Source organism: Acipenser ruthenus, chromosome 1, assembly GCF_902713425.1.
Source record: "Acipenser ruthenus chromosome 1, fAciRut3.2 maternal haplotype, whole genome shotgun sequence".
In the NCBI taxonomy this organism is placed as follows: Eukaryota; Metazoa; Chordata; class Actinopteri; order Acipenseriformes; family Acipenseridae; genus Acipenser; species Acipenser ruthenus.
Genome location: NC_081189.1, coordinates 35,720,987 through 35,742,879, shown reverse-complemented (window position 1 = coordinate 35,742,879; position 21,893 = coordinate 35,720,987). Strand labels below are relative to the sequence as shown.

At 35.7% G+C, this 21,893-nt stretch overlaps 1 protein-coding gene across 3 annotated transcripts in view; it reads right to left on the bottom strand.

The window, feature by feature from the left end:
- LOC117972824 (netrin receptor DCC-like) overlaps nt 1–21,893 on the bottom strand; it is a 276,112-nt gene that overhangs the window by 111,836 nt on the left and 142,383 nt on the right. The gene's annotated exons all lie outside the window — the stretch shown is intronic.

The following is a 21,893-nucleotide window of genomic DNA, read 5'->3' as shown; positions in this document are numbered from 1 at the left end:
GACACTGGGAGCAGTGGGAACTGTTAAAATCTAGCTCAACTCAAAAGGTGTGCAAAATAACAATAACTGTTTTTAATTCTAATTAATTACTGTTTCTGTTTGGTTATTTTTATTACTTTTGGGAGGAGGTATTCCATCAGCCACCTTGTCTTCAAGATACAGCTAAGAAATGTACCTTGCTCCAGAACTAAAGTTTGTCTGAATTGCTTCTTTAATATTAGATGCATTTCATGTGTACAGAATGGTATCTAATAATTTTGTTGGCCATTTATTAAGTTTGACAAATGAAGTTTATAGGGTGTGCTTGATTTTGGTCAGACTTTCACCGGCTTTAACAACTTTGTTTAGAAAATATTTTATGCAAAGTATGTTAAAGTGGTCTTGAATTCTAAATGCTATATTAATGTTGTACAGTATTTCAAACATACGTTGGCAGTGTGGAACAGTTACGTTTATTAGAATAAATTACGGTGGACTACTGTTTTCTTTTTGTGGCTGGTGGAGAAAATGTGTTTAACAGCTTAAGAAGATAGGAAAAGTGTTGCCAGTCAGAATAGAATAAAAAGATTCTTCTGCTGCTAGTGGCTTAAGGGGACCCCAAGACTTCTGCTTTTTTTCGGACTCCCCATTTTTTTGACCACCAGCCACCACTGCTCTAAACTCAAGGCTGGCTGGACTAGAGTTGCCATATCTTTAGTTATCCACTAAATACCAAATACCATTCTTTTCCTGTTCTGTATGACTTAGGGTATTCCCCTCTCTGGATCAGTGGTACTGCATAACAAAATGTAGAAAAAGTCTATTTAGTTTAAATAGACTTAATAAATGATCACAATTTAACAGTTTTCTACCTGGTAATTCACATTATGCTGTTTTATTATTATTTATTTGATCTAAGCTTAATTTAACAAGACACCTTTTTGTATCTATTTAAATTTAAATCCAATCACTTTTTTTCCCCAAAGCCGGAAGAAAGTTTGATGCAATGCAAATGTTCTGCCCGAGTATGAATCTGGCCTCCTTGCCTCTTTACAGTCATTCTTTCAAAATCAATTTACGTCAGTTCGTCTGGGGAAAAGGGCTTTGTCAAGTGACAATAACTAAAGCAGGAGGAAACGCCAGCTAAGCAGAAACGGCTCTGCTGTGACTTTGAGTGAGTGCGCCCATTTGGGAGGCTGAGGGAGAGCATAATTGTCAATAAAAACATTTTAAAAAATCACATCATATAACCTAATCCTTAATGGAAATGATGTGACCACGACAACGGGATGAGCGAGCGGGTCAGAACTTGTCACACTGCAACTATTGCATGCCTATCTATAATAAAATATATCATTTTAGGAGGGATAATGAAATTCAAGTACTTCTGCATGCATATACTTCTTTAAAACTGTTATTAAAAAAAAGAAAAAGGTTTTCTTACCTTATTACAGTGTCAAGCATTGCATTGACAAGACATATTACAAACCACCCTTCCCTTACAACAGAGCAAGATCCAACCAACAATATATTTGAAATACAAGCGACATTAAAAAAAAAAGTAATCTAGGGGCTATCAGGAGAGAACACCACTGTGAAACCCATCCTTTACTCCAGCAGAACAGCCTGTATTACCAGCAGGGACCAAGTTAAAATTGTTTTTGCCCAGCAGTACACAATCTGTTTTGCACATATGCTTCTTTTTTTTAAATAGGTTTCATGGCACTGCTTTATGTTTAGTGGTCCTGATTGTCACTACTGTGTAAATAGCATTGTATGTTGTCACAAGCATGTTACAACATGAAATTAGGAATCATATGCATGTATATGTCATTCATTCTGTATCTTTTGTTGTAAAATCACCAAGTCATTTTTATTATTCTGAATATCTTAACATGCTTAAAGGACTATGTCCTGTATTTCAAACAGCACATGGAGGTGCACTTGCTCATTCAATAATAGAGTCCCTTAGAGAGGGTTATGGGGGCCAGAGATCATACTGTAAAATCTTAAACCCCACAGTAAATTTTGTCAAACTTGACAAATAATTTCTAGTATATAATTTGAATGCCATAAAAATACATTTTGCATAGTCTATTAGGCATCTATAAAGAGTATTAAATAAGTATTAAATACAGCTTGTATAGGATGTCAGTGGAAGTTTTTGACTCAACAACAGGGAAATCCTAGTCATGCCACAATGTTATAATTTAGTTTTCTGTAAGGGCCAGTGTGATTCTTAACCTAAAGATGTACGCTGTGTCTGCGTTTTGTGTATTCAGGTATCATATGGTGCTCCTTCTTATACAGAGCTGCCCCACCTGTTTCGCAGAGTTTTGTGTGATAAGAAGTTTGGCATCTATAAAATACATCTGGTAAATTAGTCATGAAAGAGTACATGGTGGTAGCTGAACGTTAATTGCTAACAAATTGCTAATTGTCTTCACTTGGGCACCCATTCCCAATAAACAGCTGTGTGTTCTTTCTTCTGTTGTGTTCTAATACTTTTCTCCAATTCAATTTTCATTGTCTTTCAGAAGTCTAGCAGCTGGTGATGAAATAATATTTTGCAGTTTTTTTTTTCATTACTCTCAGTGATGTGATGGAACATGTTGATATTTTGTGAAAGTTATCATTCCAAAAAATAAAGTCCAAATCTGAACTCGCATTTTGTTATTACAAAATACAGGTGTAATAACTACATATAGTTACATTGTAGTCACCATTTACTAGTAGTATTTATTACAAGAAATAAGCACATAATTCTGTTATTTAATCTGTTTTAGGTTATTTTCACAATCATTTAAAGTTTTTGTAAAGTAATGTATGTAATAAAAAGTGCAGTGTAATGTGCAAAAGATGTATACGTATAAAAAATAGCATTGTAACAGTTTGGTTTTAAAGTTGGCTTGTATCCCATTCTAAAGCTGGATGTCCAGTCTATCTGGAGTCAAGTGTTCAGAAGGTTAACCCATGGCAGAATGTACACCTCTTTAGAAAAGAAGAGAACAGCATCAGTGGCATACTGCAGCTTTAATAAGCTTACTTGAAAAACTATCCCTGTAATCTTTGTTGCCTTAGGCAAACTGCCTGCTCGTGCCATTATGAAAATACCATAATCATTATAACAGGACATCATTTGTAAATACATACTAATGCAGTCACAATTAAAAGAGAAATTGATGCTAATTACTCCTTTGTTGAGTTCGTTCACTTTGGTCAATACTGAAGTCAATAAAGTTCCAAAACTAGTGATGCCTTTGTTGTTTTAAAAGAAGAAAATAATATCTGCAGCCTAAAAATGAAGTCAATACATGGCTGACACTTTAATTAAATATGGTTTACATACTATTGTTTTAATTCTGAACACTTGTATTATATGTAACACCATATTGTACTTTTTTGTTAAAAAAAAAAGCTTCTAGCTTGTTAACTACAGTACATAGACAACAGATACACAGGCGTATGCTGTTGTCATTCAACTGTTGTCATTCTTTTTAAAGAAATGATCAATTAAAACAGCAATATTAGTTTTCAGCGTTTATAGATACCCAGTGGATTTATACATGTCATTTGCAAGCTCTTTTTTCCTTTTCTATTAAGTTGTGTTTGTTACAATGGAACAGGCCCACAAAAAAGATTGCAGTGCAGAAAACACATAAGGCCGATATTGCTTTTTCAGTGACAGCATTAACATGACAAAACAAAATATATCTGGCAAAACTGGCAATATCTCAGAACCGAGCCTAATCAGTTTGTCTTTCTATTAAAATGTAAATATTTGCTGTATTTGATTTAAATAAACATCTGTTATGTGTAGTGAAAGGAGTCACTCCCCTGTTTTCATTCTAGCTTCCCTGGGGGAGAAGTCATCCCTGAGGCTTAGCAGGGAACTGACAGCCTGCCACAGGCTGGCAACATTGACATTTGGGGCTTTTAATTTCCTCCGAAAGTCTCAGAAAACAAATCAATTTTCGTAAAAAGAGTCTCCCTCATTTAGAGATGTCATCATCTCTTAGAGATTTGTGTATACAATTTTGGCCCACGTTGTTGTACATATAGTAAATGTCTGATGCAACCCTTTTTAACCCTCAATTGATTAAACATTGGTCTGTGTCTGTGCACGATTTGACTTACCGTACAGTCACATTATATATATATATATATATATATATATATATATATATATATATATATATATATATATATATATATATATATATATATATTGCTGGATTTGTGCTCATCCATATTAACCTTCAACCTTATTAAACATGCTTTTGCTGAAACACTCTGGTTATTACTTACAATGCATTTTAGTAATGCACAATGTATTGAATTTCATTATACAGACCCATCTTGGGTGGACAATCAAATAGGAGAGCTTTTTTATTGTTTGGTTAAGTGTGTTTTTTAAGAAAACTGGAAAAGCTTTGGTTGTCATAATATGAAAGTATTGGTATTTAAAGTACTTTTTCCATCCAACTTTTAAGCTCGGTAAAACTTATGCGAATAAGAAAATATATGCAACACACGCTGTGGAAAACGGTTTAAGTGGACTTGTAAGAAGTTTTTACTTGCATGACAAGCTCGCTCGCTAGAGGTGGTTTTATTTTTTACTTGCAGCGACATTTTATTAGCACTAATCTATCTATCTATCTATCTATCTATCTATCTATATATATATAATGTAAAATAAATTTACCTTTTTATTTTATGTTAGACTACTGATAAATAAAAGGGTAGAAACTTAATTTCCTAGTGTGTGAGTTGTTTGAATGTGTTAATGTCTTATTGTATTACCTGTATTGTAACACTTGAAATGTATTTGCTTACGATTGTAAGTCGCCCTGGATAAGGGCGTCTGCTAAGAAATAAATAATAATAATAATAATGTGTATTATGTTATTAAACTGTACTTTTGAAATCATGAATTTGTTTTCTAAGAACAAGTAGTCTGCTCACTGACTATTTTAGGGAATCCTTCTGAATCATATTATACATTAATTCAAATCATGTGATGAGTACAATCCATATATGGACTGTATCGGGGGTTTCCCCAAATATAAACCAATCAGAAGTATTAGTTTTTATTTTTTATTTTATCGTTTCACTGCCAAAAATGTGCTGATTTGCCTGACAATCACGCAAGCAAATCTTATTGAATGCGTCACCTTTTGCTATAGATATTAATTGAAAATAAATCACTCAGTAACCCCCCCCCCCCCCCCGACTGCAATTTGTAAATGAGAGAACTGTCAGCATTATTTTGTGTCATTTCAGATGTACGCAATAATAACACAAACTGAGAAATAAATATACAGATATAGATACACACACACACATACAGTATACACACAGACTTTTTAAATGGCTTTATAATCCAACTGTTTTTTTTTCTTCTTTCTGCTTATGCATCCTAGTAGCCTACACTGTGCTACACAAAATTGGAAGACTTCTAACAAAAGAAATAGAATAAGCAACCTTTAAACTAGTGGGAAAATATGTGAAAACAATGCTGCAGGTTTTACACCTTTAGTAAGCACCTTTTACGCATGCAACACTTACATCACTTTTGACAATCACTGTTCAGTTTTCCCATACGGGATGTACATTTTATTGTTGGTTTTGTGAACTGCATATGTGGAACAGGGCCAAGGTTCATTGATTTATTTATTTATTTATTTTTTAACTCGGTAGAATATACTCACTACACTAGCGAGCGAGTAAAAGAAATGTATGGAAAATCATCTAGCGAGCATATTTCTTACGAATAACATGAAAATGTAGCAACACATGCAAATTAGGCTATGACATCAGGAAACGTCATGGGGAATTCCCTTTGACTCGCTTGAATTTGCAGTGGCTGGAAAACCATTTTTTCACCCTTATGTCGCTACTATTTTTGTAGCAATTTTAAACTCGCTTGATAAATGGATGGAAAACGCACTTAAGATACTGCAGTATGTGATTTCTTTAATAATTCTAAAATAAACCAGCAAAACGTTAGCCTTTTTAAAAAATATTACTGCAATGTTACCATTAAGTGGTTTATAGTTAAGTGTTTATATGTTTTATATTCAGTAATTCCATAAATGCAGCTGTGAATAAATATAATCTTTGAAATTAGCGTCAGGCAGACCTGCATACCAAAATGTTTTTAAAATATAAAAACAAGTAGCCAAACATATGAGTTTTCTCTGTTTACAATGCTACTAGAGTGGAGTTATATTTACATTTATTTTAAATACATAGAAAACAAACAGAAAAGAAGCCTAATTTACGAAACATTGAGTAATTCAATATGACACATGTAACTGACCATGAAACAGCAGTTTGATGCTACCATTAGCATATAGCTTATGAGTAAGTGACCTTCATACTAGCAAATGTTTCAAAACACCACTGGCATAAGCCTTTTCATTTCCATTCCGTTCCGTTGTATGCACCATTTTCAACCTGACTTTAAGTAAAGGTCAAGTGTCTTAGAATGGTATGCCAATGCGCCGATGAGGGTTACATGAATTCAGGATTATATTAGAGTCTTTCTTTCTTTCTTTCTTTCTTTCTTTCTTTCTTTCTTTCTTTCTTTCAATTTGCCAGTGTAGGCCATAGAAAAAGCTGAGTAACAGTAAAGCCTAGAAAATGTACACAATTACGTAAGTTACGTAAAGCCTTGGTTATTGCTACTGTAACACTAAGGATTTATTACAAACATTAAACTTCTGAATACAAATGGATTGAAAAGGAAAAGAGATCAATTAAAAAACTGCTTCAAACCTGTGAGTGAATGTCCTTAGACTGGTGACAGTTCAGACTAGCCTTAAACCAAATGCCAGGAGATCCTCTTCTAAAGATAGTCAAAGTTAGTAAAGTGCTCTCCAGCACTAATTTCATTTCATCAGGGACATAGCTCCCAGGCAGCTACTCCGGTTTTATTAAAAGAAAGGTCATGAGATTTTCTAAGAGATTTACTAATAATCCAGCTGACTTCATGGATAAATCTTATAGCAATGTATGATCTATACTTAATATGAACTATAATTACAGCATATATATAGTATATGTTCATTGCTAAAAATGTGATCATAAATGTAATGAAAGTATACATATGGTATAAAAACTTACTAATTTTGTATTTTCTTTTACTAATGCTGTATATTTATAGATGAACCACTAGGACGTTTCTATGGCAGTATCTACACATGTACAAACAATAAATACCCATACAAGGACTACTGTAACAGACACAAAGCTTTAATTAGTGCCTTAGGGTTTTCTTTTTTGTCATCTGAGGGATCACTGCTGAAGTCTCTACCCTTTCAATTTTAATTTTATACACAATACAATCTAGATATGCAATACATTGGATCAAACTACAGTAGGTCTGAAATGCAAGGGTTTGCAGTGGAATTGAAGTCTGGGAGGTTATAAAATATATAGTTGTATTTAGGCATGGGGATTGCATAATCACTTCACGTGCAGATAAAGTATGTGAGCACGGGATTGCACAAATTAGTTCACGTTCTGGGATTCAAGTGAATTGGTAATTGAATCCCGGCACAACAGTATATATAGATGCATGTTTTACTCACTCAGGGTTGTGTGTTCGTTGAGTGGAGAACGGGTGTGGAGAGAAGGAGAAATAATAAGCAATTGCTACGTCGTGCTGCAGGACCAGCACGATACTTGTTTGTTTAGTGTTCATCCACTGTCTGTTTTGTTTGTCTATTTATTTTGGCCTCAAGAGGTGTGTTTTTGTTTAAATCTTTTATTTGTTTCATTCAATTAAACGCACTGAGCGTCTCAGTTTCACCTGCCAGTACTGTCTGTCTGTGTTCCTTTCTTGCCTGACGTCACCCCTACAGCCAGCCTGTTCACAAGGCCCTAATATAAATATAAATACTGAAAAGGAAGTAGGAAGTAGAAGGAAGTGGATTTTTCGCATGGTTATACTATGCCATGTACAGTAGCTCTTTGTGCTTTACCATGCTTTTTAAAAAGGGTATCCAGTCCAGGTTTTCATTTTAACCAGGACATAAAGATTCATTTGAAATTGTATTTCCTTCCACAGTATTCCAAGCCTTTCCATATTTTAGAACCCCCCAAATTTAGAATCATGGTGTTGAATGTCAGACAAATAACAAGTTCAGCCTCCCGCAGTATACTGCACATTAGTGCATCATCACAGTTGGGGAATTCTGGTTGTTGTCATTGTCTGTGTATTTGTGTGTGTGTGTGTGTGTGCGTGTGTGTGTGTGTGTAACATATGCTTCATCAGGGACTGGGAATTGTCACAAAACTATTAATAATATTCATGTTTCATATAAATCTTAATTTATTCAGAGGCAAATGTTATGTTATAAACCCAATCTATTTTGCAGGAAATAATGACTCCCCACTTGCTATTTTAAGTTAATTATGCACTCAATTTGCTAGATTTGCTCTACAGTCAATGTGCAGTATTACATTATGTGCACTCCCCAAGCATTCTATTCCATTATTTGTACCCTCTTACTGGTACTTAACATTGAAACATTTGCTTGTTTCTTACAATGAGTTATATCAGAGAAGCAGAAATAAAAATACATAATTCTGTCTTGGGGAGTAATTGCATAATTTAATGACTGCAGGAGGCTGAGTAAATGTATACCTACAAAATGTACTAAACAGTTGAAATAACACCAAAAAAGATACACCTATTGCTCCACTCTGTAATTACGATTCAATTTAATTCCATACATATTTACATAAACCGCCACTGGGTACTTATCTATGGTTATATACCATTCATTAATTCTAACTTCATAGGATTCAAATAATTCTGAAAAAATAATGTCAGTTCATAAATCACATTGTAATTAATCTTTAAAATAATAAGAAGACTTTTGCTGCCTTTTTCATATAAATATTATGCAAAACTGCTAAACAAAATTTAAATGAATCAGATCCCACACAACTGTACACTGCCTGTTGGTGTTCTGCAAACAATTTAGTTTTGGGAGACACATATGGAAGGTAAACGTTACAGATAAATAGATACTGACTGTATTAAACCAACTCCGTGGGCAACACATTCACAGATGCAGAAAAAACAGGTTCACTGTCATAGTTTCCAAACAAATGTAATATTTAGAACAAGGCAATGCTAGATGATTACATAAGCACTATGCCATTAAAATGTACATCTAGCAAAGTAAAAGCAAATGTCCCCCAAATAATATAGGTTCCATATGGGTGGCAATATATGTTTTAGATAGATAGATAGATAGATAGATAGATAGATAGATAGATAGATAGATAGATAGATAGATAGATAAAAAAGCAGTGTGACTTAATGGTTATAGCTAGAATCTGGGAGCCCAGCCAACACTGGTTTTGGATCTCAGTTCCATGCCTTTGATTAGGAGGGCCAATCACATTCCCTCTCCTTTTGTTTTTAGTCCGCCAAGCTGTAAAACCGGGTGCCAGCCAACCAGACCTCACACTAAATAAGATGTTACACATCAGATCACTGCCATTATTACACGGTGAGAAAGGGAGTTTAATCGCTTTACAGCAGAAACACCCCATTCTGTTACATTCAGAGAGGCATATTCAGTGGGCAAAACTTCTACCACGGCTGTTAAAGATAAAATAATACTAGCTGTCTTCAAGAACTAGTGGGATAAACATTGCTACAGCTGACCTCACAGTGGCAAGCTCACATAGAGGGCTCCCTTGATTTGTACAGATTTCCACCTGTATCTATCTATATATCAAGTAAGGCTGAAAAGCACATCTTACCCAGCTCACTTTACAGCAACTATATTTGTTTGTATGGCAATCTGCTGCATATCCTACATAAATGCAAAATACGTATAACTTCAGTACTTTTGCAGTGCATGCCTTCATGAACCACAAGTTATTTAAGTTGCCAACTTTAGTTGGCAACTCAGAACATTTAAATGTGTTTTCCTTCTTGTGACAAAGTCCAGACACTTTACAGGGGTCAAAACCTGTTAGAGGATACCCGAAATACCAAAGAGTTTGTTTTTTTATAAGCCTGATATTCTAACTTAATACAAATTGTATTGTTTGCACACCTTGCCCATAGGATTCGAGTGATCAAACAGCACAACTGAGATAAAGGAATGCAAACACGTTTTCTGTCACATCCTGGGATCAGCAGCTTGATCAGCTGTGTACATCAGACATGTGAGTACTGTAGTGATAACCCACATTGAATTATGTTTCCTCCCCCCTCCGAACTTGTATTGCACTGATATAACCTTTCAAGTTGCTGCTTGATTGACAATGGTTACAAATAGGTGTCATTGCAGGTGACACCATATGGCTCAGTTCATACCACCATAGCCGTTTGATAAACATGTTTGAATGGCTTCGAAACGACCAAGGCTTATTAGCAACTTTTTTACAAGATGAGGCAAAGTAATAATGTTGATTAGAAAGAAGTACTTATTAGCCTACTAATAAGGAATAATACATTCCCTTGGTAGCCCTAAGTGTAGCGAACCCAGCTTACTAATATTACAATTCTAAACCGCTAATAGAATCGGCTTGTAAACTGTAGTTTAGCGGACCCAGTTTATCTACATTTGAACAATTCTATAGAATAGTTTAGAGGACCCAGGTTGTGAATACAGTAATCCGGCGTGTATCTGCCCGTCGCATATCCGCCATGATCAAGATCTTCAGCAACATCATCCACATGTACAGCGCTAATGCAAAATGGCTACAGGAAAGCAAAAGTGAGTTGTGCTTACAATTAAAATCTTTTTTTTTCTTTTTTTTCTCGTAAACCTATGTATTTTGCTACTGTGTAAATTACATGTAAATGTATATTGTAAATAGTGTGTATTTATTGTAATTAATGAAGTACCTGACGCTCCTGCGACAGCCTGCCTGCTGTGTGTGATTACCAGGTGTGGAATCTAATCAGCAGGTAGGTGTGTTCCAGCAGGGCATCAAGTATAAAAAGGTTCCATTTATTCACCTCAGGGCTGCTGCAAAATCAAAGCCAACTGGGCTAAAGAAATTCGTCGACATGTGTGTGTGCATGTGTGTGCGTGTGTGTCAGAGAGTGAGTGAGAGAGAACCAGGGTTGGATACCGAAGAGAGAGTAAGCAAGTCGAAACCACCAACAGCCGGGTTAGTAGCCAGAGTTGGTTTATTATTGAACAGAGAAGATTAGTTCAGAGATTGTAGATCCCACCAAAGTGTTGTATGTAATTAAATTTACATGCACTACCATTGAGCTGTTCAGTGTGTTGATATGTAAATACATTCTGTATGCCTGCAGGGCATCTCAACTTCAACCTCTTCCTCAATCTCCTGCCTGTCACTCAGCAGCGAATGCACGCACCCACATGGCAGACGGCTACTCTTGTCACAAGCATTAATTCCCTGTATCTTTCTAAACAAGGGATTTAGGGGAGCTCCCTAATAAAAGCTGAATCTCAGAACAATAATTGTGTGAATATAGTAATTGTTACAGCTGTGAGTAATGGTATTTAAAGCAGGATTAATTTATCCAACTTTTTACATATCCGCCCTTACTCTGGTCCCACCGCAGTGGAATAATGGACTACTGTATGGTGGAGGTGTGGGGGCTTGCTCCCAATAGACACGGTAACGTACTATACATAAAAATGGTCGTTTCGTGGTCGAGTCAAGCAGTGTGCGTCTCGACATACTGTATGCTTAAATTGTGTCTATTTACTCATGTCAAGTCTGTCCCCACTTCTGTCCTTTCATGAGTGGCACATATAGACAATTGCTTTGATTGATGTGTTTAGTACTGTCTGTATTTCAATTTAATACCGGTATTTAAATTATATCTATAGTTTCTCCTTTTAAATATGTTTTTGCCGACTATTTGTATTAAAAAGTGAAACGAGCCAATTCACCAGGACTTGAATTGCTCAGCATTTTAACAGTGCTCTTATGATGCAAACACAATTAATCATTGCAATTATTATTAATTATTTTATTTGAGTTTAGCAGGGGTAATATGTTTGCTTTATGAAACAAGTGGTTTAGTGTTGCAGCAGAGCACTACATTTCCTGAACAAGAGGACTTATATTTCTGTATATAGTTGCTGTGTCACAGCACTGTACAAAACCACACAGGTCCTGCAAATTTAGAACCTCGGGTACTAAATTCTATTATAGTGTCTTGTTAACTAAACTTTAATTGCATATTTAAATAAACAACATATCATAATCTCCTCATATCTTTTTTTCTTCCGTTATAAAAACTTTAGTGGGGGGGGGGGGGGGGGGATGGGTGGTACATGGGTAAGTGCCTATGTGATTTTTCATGGTTGGCTACGGCTATTGATTTTCCTCTTGGCATTTAAGGTACATTGGGCTTCGTTATTAGCAGTGGAAAAACACAAATGCTATCTGACCTTAAAAGCTAATGTGCTGTGTTCAATGTGTGAAGGAAATACAGGGGTTTGGTGAGAGTTATCTGCTTGGTTTATGAGTCAAATAACTAAAGGTATCTCTGACTATGTTACGACATGGACAATAATATAGCTACTGTATGCTAAATCTTTGTCACGCCCACCAAACTCAACTAGGTTTTGTGTCTAGCTTACTGTAAATATCATCCCTTTAGGATAAGTTTTATTTAGGTTACTCTGGCCATCTGTGACATTGGTTATCGAATAGCCAAATGCAAACAAGCAATCACTGGGTGCCAGACTGTTCATACACTTTAAATACTTTTTACTTTTAAATGGTCAATGGACTAGATGGTTTCAGTGCACTTAGAGTCAAAAAAGTGACTGACAGCAGTTATAGTCCTGGAAACTAAACTCAAAATAATAATCAGGAAACAATAATCCTCATATTCATACCTGAGGGTCAAATGTTCTTCATTCTAATCTCACTGGTATGTTTTATTAAACCCTACTGAAGAATTAAAAAAGCAAGTTTAAAAGCCAAGCTTTGGCATATATTTCTGCACATTACCTTGTAACACTGGAAACATGTATTTATTTAAAACGTTCCATTAAAACCATTGAAACTAACGTGTATACCCTCTAATATAAACAAACTTAGTGATAGGTTTCACATTCTAGACACTTAACTATCAAAATGAAAAAGCAATAGTATGACATCAAAAGATATATAGTCACCATAATATAGTGAAATCTATAATCAGCCACATGATGGCATTTCAGAAAAATACATTTTGATCTTTTGACCTTTCACATAATACAGTATAATGCAAATGTTCTGCTTTTTAAGTTAACCGTTTTTAACCTAATCAAATACTGCCATCCCGGAGTCATTCATTTCAATGCCTCAGGTTTCTGTCTTTAAGCTTGCTTTTGGCATCCTTTTATTCTCTGATTTAATTCTGAGCATCATTTTGGAGGCCATCCAGGAAAGAGGTGTCCTTGCTGCTCAAATATGTTCATTTATTCCAGTAGCTAAATTGTCTTTGAATTAGCCCTATGTATTTTTTAATACCTGCAGGTCATGAAATTTCATAGGCTCCTCGGGTTTCATATATATACAGTGCCTTGCAAAAGTATTCAGACCCCTGACCAATTCTCTCTGAATATTACTGAATTACAAATGGTACATTGAAATTTCATCCTCAACAGCCAATCAGCGTACAGCACCCAAACATTCCGTTTTATAAATAAAGATTATGGCTGAAGATTCGTAGCTCCGACTGTGCTGGTACCTCATGGGTGTATTGTAACTTCACAGATTATGAATTCACACAAATCAACTTCTGCTGTAATTATCAATTAAAAAAAATAAAACAATCTGTTTTTTTTCCCCTCTGTAAATTCCAGTTAATGAAAAAGTAAACTACAACAGTTCTTTAAAAGTCCAATTTTAAAATAACTCTGCTCACAGAAACAGGCCCACCCATCGCATTGAAACAAAGAAAGGTAAGTCTACAGTTATTCTTACTAGTAAAATGATTTTTTACGTGCTTATTATATATATATATATATATATATATATATATATATATATATATATATATATATATATATATATAAATAAATATGTAAATATGTCCATGCATTTTTCAAAATTCGCTTTTACAACAGCAGACCTTAAAGATCACAGACTAAAAGCAATACAAAATGAGCAGCCATTTCTTCACTCAAGCTGATATATATCTCATTTGTTCATTTCCAGTACTGCATGAAAACAACTGCGTGGCGTATTATGTCTCCTGCTTCAATTAAAATGTAAATTTCTGCAGCCTTTTAATTCAGGAATGCTCCAGGCAGAAGAATTTAACCTGGTTTTAATAATGCAAAAAAAAAGCATACCTCTCCAGATTCCATAGTGAGATTCATCTCAGGAATCTATATTTATTATTAATCATTTTGAAATGTTCACTTATTGTAAATATATTGTGTGGTATTATTTTGCTACACACATTTTTCATGTTACATATGTTGGCATAAGACACACTCTTTCTTACGACATGTACAGTACCCAGCAGGGATTCCCAAACTGTGGGCAGTCCCGAGTGGACCGCGGGAGCAATGACATTCTATGTATTTTTTATATATCTAAGAACAAAAAGCAACAATAAAATATTAATGAAGAAAAAAATAAGATTCAAATTTAAACTATATATATTTAAATTAAGTTCATTTATAGTGTTACAGGTTTAAAAATATTTATAATTTGTCATTTTTCTTAGAGTAAGTAGCGGGGTTCCAAAAATATAGCATTATACGTCCCCACATGTTGCTACAACGGTTTAAATAATGTACCTGTAATTTTTCTTTTCATTGTTAACATCAGATCTCAAACCCCAGAATTTTGTTTCTCATGATTTTAAAATAAAAGTTTCTGAATTGGTTACAAATGTGAAACATAACAAAATCTATTTGCTTACTGCCTCCAAAACAAAAAGATATAGTGAAATAAATGGGTTTTGCTAAAATGAGTACATTACTCAGATAACTATTTACTGTATGTGACCAAAATGGTCATTTCAACAGGTCAGCTAGATTTTAGGCCTTGACTTTTAATGAGATTATAAACATTCATAGAACACAGTTGTCAAAAACATAGTACTGTGCTGAAATATACAGGCTATAAAGGGTCTAGCAAACAGCAGACAAGCATGAACATGTCATGGTGTAGATTTCTGAACCCTATTAATATCAAGGGAGTTCTGAATAGCCAGAAACCGATAGTTTGTCTTTCCTTCCCAGACTGATGTGTTGACAGGAATTATCAATCCCGGAGCCCTTCAAACTGCCTGCCAGTACTTATTCATTTTAACAGTGGCATCTTGTGAACAGAGATGCACCTCGATCTGCAACAAGACGGGGGGTGGGGGGGTTGGGGGTGTCCTTGAGCAAACCTCATCATCAATCCCTAAAATTATCAGGAGCCAATTTCCAGGAGGATATTATTGCAATTTACTCAACTGCAGTGTTGTTCCTCACTGTCTTTCGTGAGAGAATGTCAACAGACTGTCAGTATAGCTGTGGGCAAAATCTGGCTGTGGAAAGATTATCAAGTACAGTCGGGTACTGCCTGCCTCAAAGAGTCAAGAGTGACAAAGACAGCAAATTCCATTCTTAAAGATGAAAAGACTCAAGAGAAAAAAAAAATAATACCTCCTTTTTTTAGTCTCAGTTAACCTTAGAAAATTAGCAATTTCAATGTTTTTTTTGTTTGTTTGTTTTATTTCTCAAATTACCAGACAATTCATTCCTAATACTGTATGTGTCATTGTAAAAATGGATAACTATAAATGTGTTTTCTTTAGGTGAACAAAAATAAAAACCCAAAGCATCCCCAGGGTAGTGATGGCATAATGTAAGGGGAATTGCATCTCTGAGGAACAGTTTGTAAACATGAAGTAAAACAGATGTGTGAAAAACATCTGTATTATTGATATAGGAAGTGATTAAAACAGTGTGTCAGTAGAGCAGTTACCTGACAACACCAGTAATGGAACTTGACTGTGAGTACATAGAGGACAGCTGTGTCCTAACCATCACGCCAGTATTCAAAGTGTGGGGTCTGTATCACTGATATGACCAAAGTTTAAAACAATGTGGCAGTGAAGCTGAAAATTGATTAAACCTCTGTCCATTTTACTGGACTTACTTGATATAATACAGCAGGTGTCTGTCAATTGAAGAGTGTGGAAGAAAGGAGTTTTATTTGTCAAGATACTGTAATAAAAAGCTACAGCTTTTGGGCTGACATGGTTATCCCTTCAGGTCTCTGCCTAGAGTGATTTTGTTCCCACTGCTGTATATACAGAGCACAGCTCCAGTGAATTTTGGCTGTGGAATGTGAGGAGGGAACAATATCATGAAGGTGCTTTTTTTTAAGTCAGTAACAGATACATGTTTCCCCCGCTCCACTGTACTATATGAATTCTTGTCAGAAAAATGAAGTATTAAATACAGCTTCCATGCTAAATGTCTTTAGGTTAATGGATACATTGAAATAAAATGCTTTACTGGGATCTTCCTGCTGTGCATAGCTAACAAGATTGAGAACAATGCATTGAAAGAAAGCATGGGTTTGAACTAGGAATGTATAACAGTTTATCTCAGGCTATAACCAGTACCCAATTACAGGCAGCATGATGGAACAAGTGGGATTAAAATGATGTATTAACCCTGTTATTTCCTAAACTATTTATTCCACTTGATAAAAATATTAAAATATATGTTAATATGGTATGCATTTTTATGCTGGCCTATTAATACAGCACACACTTTTTTAGTTATTGAGATATTTCAATTCATTGACACATCCAGTGTGCAGGGAGTACAATATAAATTCTAAGGCAGGAAGACATGTCTTAGTCCACTCCACTCTGCTGAATAATGCTGAATAATGTTAACACATTGAACTACATATCACTTTGTAATTTTCCATATACTTTATGAAAAACGTTACATTTCAAAATCTAACATGAAATACTGTACTGCTATTACTGCTTCCAGTAGACTTTTGCGATATCATGTTGTAGTTTCTTTGATCACACAGTGTTAAGTAATTATTATTATTATTTGTATAATCTTAAACGTCTAGGTTCTTTTGGCCACAGCTGTACTTTAGGTGGAACTGACACATGCTGCTTTTTGCTGGACACTGCAGAACTAATTACAGATTGATCTGTTTTGATCGCCTCTAGGAATAGACTCTAACAAGATGTCACATCTGGGTTTAGACCTGTTTCAGAGAGCAAAGCTTACAGTACATGCATGTGCTCATTGCACCCCTGATGGTCAAGTCTTCAAGCAAACGGCATATAATCCAACAGACTCGGATCATAATTCCACGCTACATTAGGCATAAGATGGAGTAGTATTTGTCTTAGATAAGCACAAGGGGGTAGCATTTTTAAAGCATATACCTGTGTGAGTTCTGGAATCCAAGAATGAAATGGACTGAAAAAAACACTTCTGTGTGTCTTGTTTTTGGAGACTGCTTATTGAAATATGTCCCTTATAAAAGTATACTGTGGTAAAAGAAGCATATTGTAAATCACAGGTAAGTACTTTACAGGATTCACAGTATACTGTAACCATGGTAAACTGCAAAATTACCATGGTAAACTTTTTGAAGGGGTGTCAGCAGTAAAAAGTTTAATGCTGTCTAAGCCTGGTATCTGTTATTTGCTATTTCAGGTTTTTAACTCCATCTTACCTGTATGATTCTGCTTGACACATGCATCCACAATGCTTAGAATTCACATCATAGCCTTTTATTTAATGTATTATGCCTATATTTCATGTGTTTGCATTGCTTTTTAATGTTGTATTTAATGTACTATGCCCTGTATTTCACTGTATTTAATGTATTGTGCATTGTTCCTCAATTTGATGGTGGTCCACTAAATATTGATTGATTAATTGATTGATTGATTGATCAATCAGGCTCATGCTTAATTGATTCTGAACTGATCTGATGAATTACAGAAGTTACCAATCAAGTCTCACCTGACTTGGTTAAATAATGAGTTACTGGAAGAGAACAGGCAACCATGAAAGTGTACCACTGTAACTTAACCAGATTTGGCATAAGTCTGATTGCCAACGCCTGTTGCCTTCCTACTTACAGTAATTCTAGGATAAAATTTAAAGTAAAAGCGCTGGAGAGTTTTTTAGAAAAGCACAGGGTGGTATTGATCAGGTCAAATAAATCTGTAATAAAAATGTGGTTTCAAGGACATGATCCAGCAGGTCCAGTAAAACTTTGATTATCCAATCTTTCAATACACAAAATCAAGACCCTGGCAACCCTTCATTGTGTTTGCAGTCCTCTTCAGCCCTGTTGTCATAGAGAAAATGCTCTTAACAGCTTTCCATCTTTGATACTACAGTAATTCAGGTTTTTTTTTATTTGAAAAAAATAACAATTGTACAGTAATTGTTCGATTTTGTGTACACCCCTGGTCCCAGTGGATAACAAAGCTTTCTCTGTTATAGCTAACACCACGTGTTGTCACTATCAGTATGCCTGGTGTCACGCCTGGAGCCAATGCTTCTGTACATTTGGCTCCAGGTACTTTTCATTTTTTTTTGGTACAGGGTAAAACAACAATCACCAAGTAACACTTCTTAAAGAGAAAGCTTTACTGAACTAATATAACATGTGGTCTACAGATGGAATCCCTCCATGAGAGTTTACTGAACAGCTTCTCCTGCTGCACCTGTTGGCATAGTAAAAGGAGAGATAACCTGGATTTTAAAATCCATTCTTTTACCTCTAAACAACATTATCAACACTATGATTAGACTCCCTAGTAGCTGGCCCTGTAAGAACAGAGGCAGTGTGTTCAAGTGACAAGAGGAGACATGAAGAAATGCAAGTTTTATTCACATGGATATGTATACTCCCTGAAATGCACTGTCTATCATCTCCAGCATGTAAAACTTGGTAGTCTAGTTAACCTTTCACTAGAGATTGTTAAGGTTTTTCTAAGACCACAGCTTTTAGAATACTGAACCATACATACATAAAGTCTATATTTTATGTATACACACACTACTTGTTCATAATTCACTGAACATCCCCACATGGTATTAGACCTGACCACAGAAGATTCCCAATGCCGTAGAAAGGCTCTCGCTGCACTAGACGGGTTTTAAAAAGCTTTTGATAACTTCCACTGCTGCCACTTTTACCAGTTGTATCCCACACTCAAAAGCCAAATGCATACAAACCTTGAAACCTATTTAAACATGTTATGAAATATTACACTGCTCTTTCGTTATGAGGCAGTCATGGCACCCAGCTGCCCCATAATGCAATTCCACTAGCACTTGCATTATCAATATAAGGTGGAGCACAAAGAGCATACTCTCTTTACTATAGTACCCAACTACAGGTTATAAAGATGGAGCACTATATATAATTGCATAAGCCCTTTCTTACTTGGAAAACAATAACTGAAACGAGTGGCATTTCCTTCTCTATTTCAACAAAAGATGATTTATAATAAGTCAATATTACACTGAAGAAGGTATAAGAAGAAACATTTGTCCACATTACCTAGTTGATATACCTTTAGTCTCCTATAATAAAACTGTCTTCATCCAAAAAGTACACAAGAAGACACTTGAATACCATAAGAGACAAGGCCAATGTACATATTAACTGATAGAAGAACCCAACAGCATTTTGGTATTTTGTTATCTGAATGAGTCCTAGTATGCTGGTGGGGGAGGGGGGTAATGAATTGCTGCAGGAGAGCTGTCCTGCATGTCCAGTATAATGCAAAATCCAAACCAGACATATTAATACCTGTTCGTGTCTCCCTACTGGGAAACAAATAAACCTAATTTCAACTATATATTACTGGTTTAGATAGGAAGGTTTATGGTTTATTATTATTTGTTTATTTAGCAGACGCCTTTATCCAAGCCAACTTACAAAGACTAGGGTGTGTGAACTATGCATCAGCTGCTGAGTCACTTACAACTACGTCTCACCCGAAAGACGGAGCACAAGGAGGTTAAGTGACTTGCTCAGGGTCACACAATAAGTCAGTGGCTGAGGTGGGATTTGAACCGGGGACCTCCTGGTTACAAGCCTGTTTCTTTAACCACTGGACCACACAGCCTACTATATATTAAAATGATATTAAAATTACAACCAGGTACCAGTATTCATTATCCAAAAACAATCCCACAGTAGAATTATTGCTACATTTACCCTAAAACACAATCTCAATCACTACTTCAACAGCATACCAGTTTTCAGTGCTATAAATCACAGAGTTGTCATTGAGATGAAAGAATCATTTTATACTAAGCTGTCTCTTTAGCTAATTTCTGGATCAGGGTTACAATAGAATAAAACACAATGCAATAGATATTTCCAGTGTATTACAATGTGTGCAACGGAACACAAAAGGTTATATCCCTGGGATCACAATCCTCACTCATAGTTTGAAAAATTATGAATCTCAGCACCCCAGACCATTTACTGTAGAAGGCTATAAGCATACGTGGAACTTACAGTAGAATGTTATGCAGCATGTTGAATGTGAAACACGTTCTTATTTTAATAACTTGTCAATAGCAATGCATTTGAAACAACTCCCAAAAGTGGACCTACAGGGATAATCATAGGTTAGTGAAGCACTGCAGAGAAGCAGGGCCCAGTTCCAATTTTGTTTTCTTTCTTATCTAACACAGATTACATTTATCCAGTGGAACATTAGTGAGTTGATGCTATATTTTACAAAGAGATATTAGAAACTTAAAAAGGCTGAAGGCTTACTTTAATAAATCTCACAGCACACGGCTCGTTCCTGTGCAAATACAATTCATTTACAGTGACAGTGCATTAAAAAAAAAGGCCTATCACAGTTATCATGCAAAGATTAATGATCTCCCTTCAGGATTCTGGTAGCCCAATTCCAATGCAGCTAGCAACAGAATTTCTACTGAACCATATCAAATACAGGGAGGCAGGAAGACTTAAAACATTGTGAAGGATGATAGCTCTTTGACTGAAAATACCTGAAACAGTTCTCAAGGGCCTAATATAATCAGCCACCTATTTTCAGGGAATCGCTTTTCTAAAGACCCTGCCAATTAGCCTGGTAACAGAAAAAGTCTGGAAGAAAATATTCATAAATCAATCAAGAAATCTGCCGGCCTATAGCCTGGAGATCGACGGTTCACTGCTGACCATGGATGGGAGTTCCCAGGGGGTGGCGTACAATTGGCCAAGCGCTGCCCATGCGGGGTAGGGGTTAGGTCGGCTGGGGAGTCCTTGGCTCACTGCACGCCAGCGACCCCTGTGGCTGGCTGGGTGCCTGCAGGCTGGCTGGACGCAATTTGGCATTGCGTGGTCCTCCGACGCTGTAAGTTCTGAATATGGCTGCACGGCTGGCTAAGAGAGAAAAAAAGTGGACTGCTGATGGCACTCGTTTCGGAGGACGCGAGTTAGTTCGAGGGTTGCAGCGGTGAGCCAGGTTGAATAATAATTGGACATTCCAAAATTGGGAGAAAAATTGGAAAATGAATAAAAATAATTGTTAAAAAAAAAAAAAAATTAAGAAATATTTTTGAGGATGTGATTCAATTCAGCAAACAGATAAGTGTCTTCTAATAATGATATATTTCTAGATCAAGGATCCAAACAGAAGAATAACAAATACTGTATTTATATTGTACTTATAGCATATACTGTATTTATTATTTATTACAATTTTAATGGTCAAATCCCACGGTCAAAATGTGGGAACCTGTAGGGAAATGGAGCGCTGCCAGCTGGGTAGTTCTGCTATTGATTCAGCAGATAACTCTGAACTGTCTTCAATATAAATGAAAGGTGTTTAGGTTTCCAGGGGAGTAGTAAGACCCCCTCTGCATGCCAGTTCGCAAATCAAAGAATTTGGAAAGAACTGGGTTAAGCTTTGGAGAAGA